Raw genomic sequence first — 6,590 nt, 5'->3', positions numbered from 1 at the left:
CTCAAAAAACAGGAATCCCGACAGACTGGGTGGGAAAAGCTCAGGCTTTCATAATACAAAATGGTGAGTAGGCCATCAGAGAATCACATAAGAAGAGAGTATTCTCCCCCAGGGCACCACATCAGGCCACACAGGCCATGTCTCCCACAACTCCAGGAGCTATCCATTTACAACTTTTGCAGAATCTCTAATTCTCACACCCTGAGAAAAGGAGCAGGGGTTTCCAGATGCTATCCACAACAACCCTACTAAGGAATAGAAGAGGTGATGGCAGGCAGGACTCCAGCATAGAAATGGAGGTCTCCCCTACCATTTGGCATGTACAAAATCCAACTCAAAGATTTAAAAACTGAAATTATTAAACTACAAAAGAATCTTAAGATAGTGAATTAGAGATATCCACTACTTTCCTGTGTCTCCAACATATGAAATAGAACCTCAGGTAAATGATTACAAGATGAGGTGGGTATCTTTTCTGGTGCAGGGGAGAGCACCAGAAAAGAATAGACAGAGGCCATGCTTATAATTCCAGCTACTTGAGAGACAGAGACAGGAGGATCATGAGTTCAAAGCCAACAAGGGCAAAGTTAGTGAAACCTCATCTCAAAGAAACAAAATATAAAACTAAAGGTCTAGGGGTATGGCTCAAGTGGTAGAGCACTTGCCTAGCTAATGGAAGGCCTTAGGTCCAATCCCCTATGCTACAAAAATTAATAGAGACCAGGGGAAGTCCAAAATATCAAACTTTAGACCTACAAAAGAGAAAGGAGAATTCTCCCAACAGGGCTGCAAGCAAAAGAGAAGAAAAAAGTTCCTTCCTTGGGAGACCCCACAGACATACAAACTGACATTCTGAGTTAATAAATTTTAAGATGGTGATTTGTTCTGTGCAGCAAACAGATGCCACAGAGGGGGCTCACTGCACCTCCTCTCTCACTGATGCCATGAAGGAGAGTCTAGGAGACAAGGTTCCCAGCTTTGTAGAGCAGAAATCCCTGCTTTTTAATATTTACAATCCCCAAGTCCATTAGTTAAGCAAACAATCATCCCCCAAATCAGCAAATTGGTAGTTACGGACTCAGATCCTGGACACAGAACTACTTGGATGAAGAGTGTGGGCTGAGTGCCTGGTACTGCTCCGTGATTGGAGTGCCTGAGCGGGGAGCCCAGAGCTACACCACACCCTGAACACCTGTCATGTGTACTCCAATAGTGAATGCCAATTTGGCAGAGTGTGCTCTTACCCACACAGTGCCTTGAGTCGCTGCTCCACGTACTTGGGTGGAGAGTAAACCCACTCACCAAGCCAGCGGACTCCCCTGGAACTTCTGCTGTAGGTCCAGAGCTGTCTTATCCCCTGAAAGTGCTGCTGCACATTCAAAATGTCCCTGTCCCCTATAAGTGCTGTTGTGTGCCCACAGTTACCCTGCCCCCAGAACTACTCTGTGGCTCACAGCTGCCCTGCTACCCTAGAGTTGTTGCCCTGCACTTGCACTTGGAGTCTTAATCACCTTGCCCGGGATGCACCTAGAAGGGAATTATGGGCTGGTCCATGCTCAGAGACAATGCAAAGCAATCACATCAGGGGAGACATAGACAGAACTCTGAATGGTGCAATTGCATTTTATTATTCTGAAACCTTAATACAACCATTGTAGATAAAACTTTGCCCCTTATTATTCACTGACTACTTTCCCTCTGATAAGAGTAGAATTTCTTTTTATTTTTTTAGTGAATTATTTTAAAACTTTTTTATTACCACATTATTGCTGTACTGGGGGTACATTGTGACATTTACAAAAGTGTTTACAATATATCTGAGTTAAATTCACCTCCTCCATCATTCTCCTTTATTACCCTCCCTTTCTTCTTAGAATAGTTTCAACAGGTCTCATTTTTCCATTTACATACATGTGTACCTAATTTATCCACCATATACACCTCCCCCTCCCACTGGTACCAACTCCAAGACAGGACCTGTTTTAACTTCTTTTTCTCTGTTTTTGAAGAAAAGGCATTTTTGTTTGTTGAAGATAGCTATACAGGGAGTTTCCTTGTGCCATTTCCATGTATATATGTACTATATCCTGAATTAGTTCATCAAATTTTCTTCTTTCTACCTTAGTCCTCTTCTTATAGTGATTTCAACAGGCTTAAAAATTCTACATTCATTCTTGTATAGAAAGTACATCACCCATATTTACCTTCTTTACTTCCTTCTTTTAACCCTTCCCCTCCCATTAGTTGCCTCCCCTTAGAGTGACCTGGTTTTCATTCTTGTTCTTCACTGTTTAAGTGTTCTTGGTTTGTTTTGTTTTGTTTTTGTTTTTGATTTTGTTTTTGTTTTTGGTGGTGGTACTGGGGTTTGAACTCTGGGCCTCAAGCTTGCTAGGCAGGCACTCTACCACCTGAGCCATTCCGCCAGCCCCTATTTAGGTGTTCTTTACTAGTTATTTTGGTCAGTGTAATCGAGGCTTAAACAAGGAAAGCTTTTAGAACACATATTTATACTTGCGTGCTAAAAAATATCCTCCAAGGGAGTAAACTCTTCAAAGAACACTGTGTGAATATATGGAATTATTACAATGCAACTTCCTTAATGTATGCTAATTCAAAAATATAATAAAAGTATTAAAAATGTTCTCCACAACAGCAACAGCAGCAAAAATACCAATAACAACAAGAAAAACTAAAGTTCCCAGACTATATCATGGTAATTGGAAGCACTAAAACACCTTGTCCCTCAAAACACACACAGATACAGACATTTGCCAAGTACACACACACACACACACACCATTCATCCATCCATCCACCTGCCTCAGTGAGTAACAGCACAACAGTAGGATGGATGAAGAAGAGGTTCATATTATTTTGCTATTTCAATGGACATGCACACACACACACACTGTAACCCCCAGGGACATCTTATTTTTGTGAGGCATTTGAGTATCATGGACACCCACCTTCTGAACTTTAAACAGCACCTCACACAGAGGCTATAAACTCTTTCTGCTCACACCCAGTCCAGTGTGCTCACTTACAGGAAACACAAAATGGACTCGTGAAAGGAGACAGCTACTTATGCCTAAGAACATAAACATTTAACACAGTGACGTGATTCCATGTGTCTCTAATGTGAGTAAATGCAAAGCCACTGCTGGTGTCTTGGTAACATTGAACATCACACGTTGCTATGAATTCTGATGAGTGATCCTGTGCTCACTCATTGGTGTGTGACATGGCTATATGGGGTACATTACTGAGACACGGTAATGTAGGAATTTATCTATTATACACAATTGGGCATAATTTTAGGAATTCATTTTGGATTCTTTTTAGATTAAAGACCAATTTTAGGTTAAGTGTGGAGATTTTAAGATGAATTTGCTCGTGAAATGGATGAGTGTGTGTATTTCCCAGGCGTGACAGTGGAGAGAAAATGCTGTGTAACAGCCTTTGCTCTTTAGGATTAAATTTGCTGTTGAATTCTGTTTCTGAATTCAAAATGTATTGAAAAATCAATACATGAATGTGTTTTGGATTGGTCTGATCTATTGTAGTTCACAACTACTTTAGCAATGATGATGATCAAAATAACCTAACTTTTGAATCAAGCTTCATGGCTTACAATTCACATTCATATATTCAATCTCTAGGTGCAAATATGTCATGTAGAAAAATCTAAATCTTCAATAGTGTAACAAATTTGGATAGTTTACTGTTGACCCTGCACTTATTCTTTTGTTTACTCTTGCCAGTTCCTTTTTAATTTGTAGACAAAACCATCTTAAGTGTATAAACAAATTCTATATTCCATAGAAATAAAAGGTAATGATATGAGTTTTAAAATGACCCCAAATGCAGTATATTGTCAATACTGTAGCTAGCACGCTTGACTCTTTATGTATTATGCTACTCAATGACTCTGTCCCATATGATCCATATTAATTTTGTGACAGTGAAGAATGTAGAACTCTGTGTTCTGATCTGCTGTTGGTTATACAGAAGTTTGCTTTATAATTATTCATTATGTTATATGTTTGTATATTAACTATCTTTTAACATTTGTGCTACCTCACACAATTTTATAAAGATCAAAATAAAATAAAAATACCACAAGACACCTAAAATTTCAACTCGAGTTCTGTCACTCTCTTCCCAAACCTGCTAGAGAGAGCACTGCTACCAGATCCATAAGCAGTGCATGTCTGCCTATAGTACCCTCTTACCTATTCCTTTCTCCACCCACCAAGCAGGCCCTGAATCTTTGTGACAACGGCAACTCCCTGGCCACGTCCTGTGAGCAGCCAGTCCTGACACCCCAGGGCAGAGGAAGGCCTATCCACAGGACAGGAAGGCCCTTACACCCTGGGCACCTCTGTGGCACATCTCCCATCACATTCTATTTGGCTATTTTAGGTCTATCTTCCTCTAGAGTATAAGCACATTAAGGCAGGGATTAAAACTTTTCCTTTATGTCTCCAACTCAGTGCCCTTAACAACCTATTCTTTAAAATAGAGATGATGCTAAAAAACCTCTAGCTACAGGTGTGGCATAAGCGACAATCAGTCACAACTGATGTCAGCTCTGAGCAATCTAGACAGTTTATTGATGTGCATTGGCTGTGCACTTATTCTTTCAACCAGTAAAAATGAAAGTTCAAAAGAAAGAAAACAGGAAAAGCACTCAGAACATTGAAACAAGCAAGGACTTTTTGGACAAGACCGCAAAAGCACAGAAAACAAAGCAAAATAGATGAAGGGGATCAAATCAATCTAAAAAACTTCTCTACAGCAAAGTAAACAATCAACAGTGAAAAGACAAACAAAGCATGACATGATGGTGCATGTCTATAATTCCAGCACTTGGGAGGCAGAAGCAGAAGGATCAAGAGTTCAAGGCAAGCCTGGGCTACAGGGTGAGACTTCGTCTCAAAAGACCAAGGACTGGGGATATGGTTCAGTGGTACAGCACTTCTGTAGCAAACTCAAGGCCCTAAGTTCAATCCTTAGCACTGGTAAGAAAGAAGGAAAGGAAAGATAACCTATATAATGGGAGAAAATATTTTAAGCTATACATGTGATGACAGTTTTATACCCAGAATGCAGAGCAAACTCAAAAAAACTCAATAGCAAAATAAAAAATAGATAAATAAATAATCCAATTTAAAAATAGGCAACAAACGTATTGCTCATTTCTCTCAGAAGACATATAAACAACCAATAGGTAAATGAAAACACTCAACATTACAAATCATGATGTAAATTGCGAAGTAAAACCACGATGAAAATCACTCACCTTAGTAAGAATGGTTCTGTCTCGAGGTGGGTACAGTGGGAGGGTGGAAGACACAAGGAAAGGGTGAAGGAGGGAGAATATGGTGGATGTATTTTGTATTCATGTATGAAAATAGAACAATGAAACCTGTTGAAATTGTTATAGGAAGGGAGGAGGAGGGATGAGAGAGAGACAGAAGGGGTGAATTTAATTAAGATATATAGTAAGCACATATGTAAATGCCACAATGTATCCCCATGTACAACTATAATATGGGGATAACATTTTTTTAAAAATTTAAAGAATGGCTACTATCAGAAAGACTAAAGATAATAAGTGCTAGCGAGGATGTGGAGAAAAGGAAACACTTGTGCACAGCTGAATGTAAATTAGTTCAGCCACTGTGGAAAATAGTATAGAGGTTCCTCAAAATATTAAAAATACCACTCCTGGGTACATATCCAAAGGAAATAAATTCAGTATTTCCAAGAGACATCTTCATTCCATGCTTATTGCAGCACTATCCACAGTAGCCAAGCAATGGAAACAGGTGAGGTGTTCATCAATGGGTAAATGGATAAAGAAAATGTGGTACATATGTACACAGAATGCTGTTCTGCCAGAAAAAGATGGAATTCTGTCATTTGTGACAACATGGATGAATATGCAGGACATTATATTAAGTGGAATAAAGCAGGCATGAAAGTCAACTAGCATTTGATGTTTTTTACATATGAAATCTAAATAGCTGAACTCATAGAAGCAGAGAGTGGAATAGTGGCTACCAGAGCCTATGAAGGGTATGAAAGGATAGAGGTGGGTTACCAGGTACAAGAAATTCAGTTAGATAGGAGGTATGAGTTCTAGCACACCGTAACACAGTAGGATAACTATAATTAACAATAATGTAGCCAACACAAAGACACACTAAATGTTTGAAGTGATGGATATTATACTTACTCTGCGCTACACAATGCATATACGTATTGAAATATCCCATTGTACCCCATAAATATATACAATTATGTCTCAAATAAAATAAAAACACTACAACAAACAAAACAGAAAAAAAAAGTCTATCCATTCATGTACTAAAATTCCCTCAGAAGGGTCGGTCCCTTCTCCCAGTGTTTATCCCACACTGTTTCACAGAGCTTTTCAGAAGGTTCTTTGACTAAATATCAGCCTGCCTTTGGATTGAGGGAAACAATTAGATAAACAGAAAGGTTTGTGCTGCAATTAGAGCAGGAGAGCTGAGGCCCCCTGGTGGCTAGATGTGGTAGTGACCAGAACCCTTCCAGGAAGAGAG

The sequence above is a fragment of the Castor canadensis genome, chromosome X (genome assembly GCF_047511655.1).
Source record: "Castor canadensis chromosome X, mCasCan1.hap1v2, whole genome shotgun sequence".
NCBI lineage: Eukaryota > Metazoa > Chordata > Mammalia > Rodentia > Castoridae > Castor > Castor canadensis.
This window is presented reverse-complemented; position numbering follows the sequence as displayed.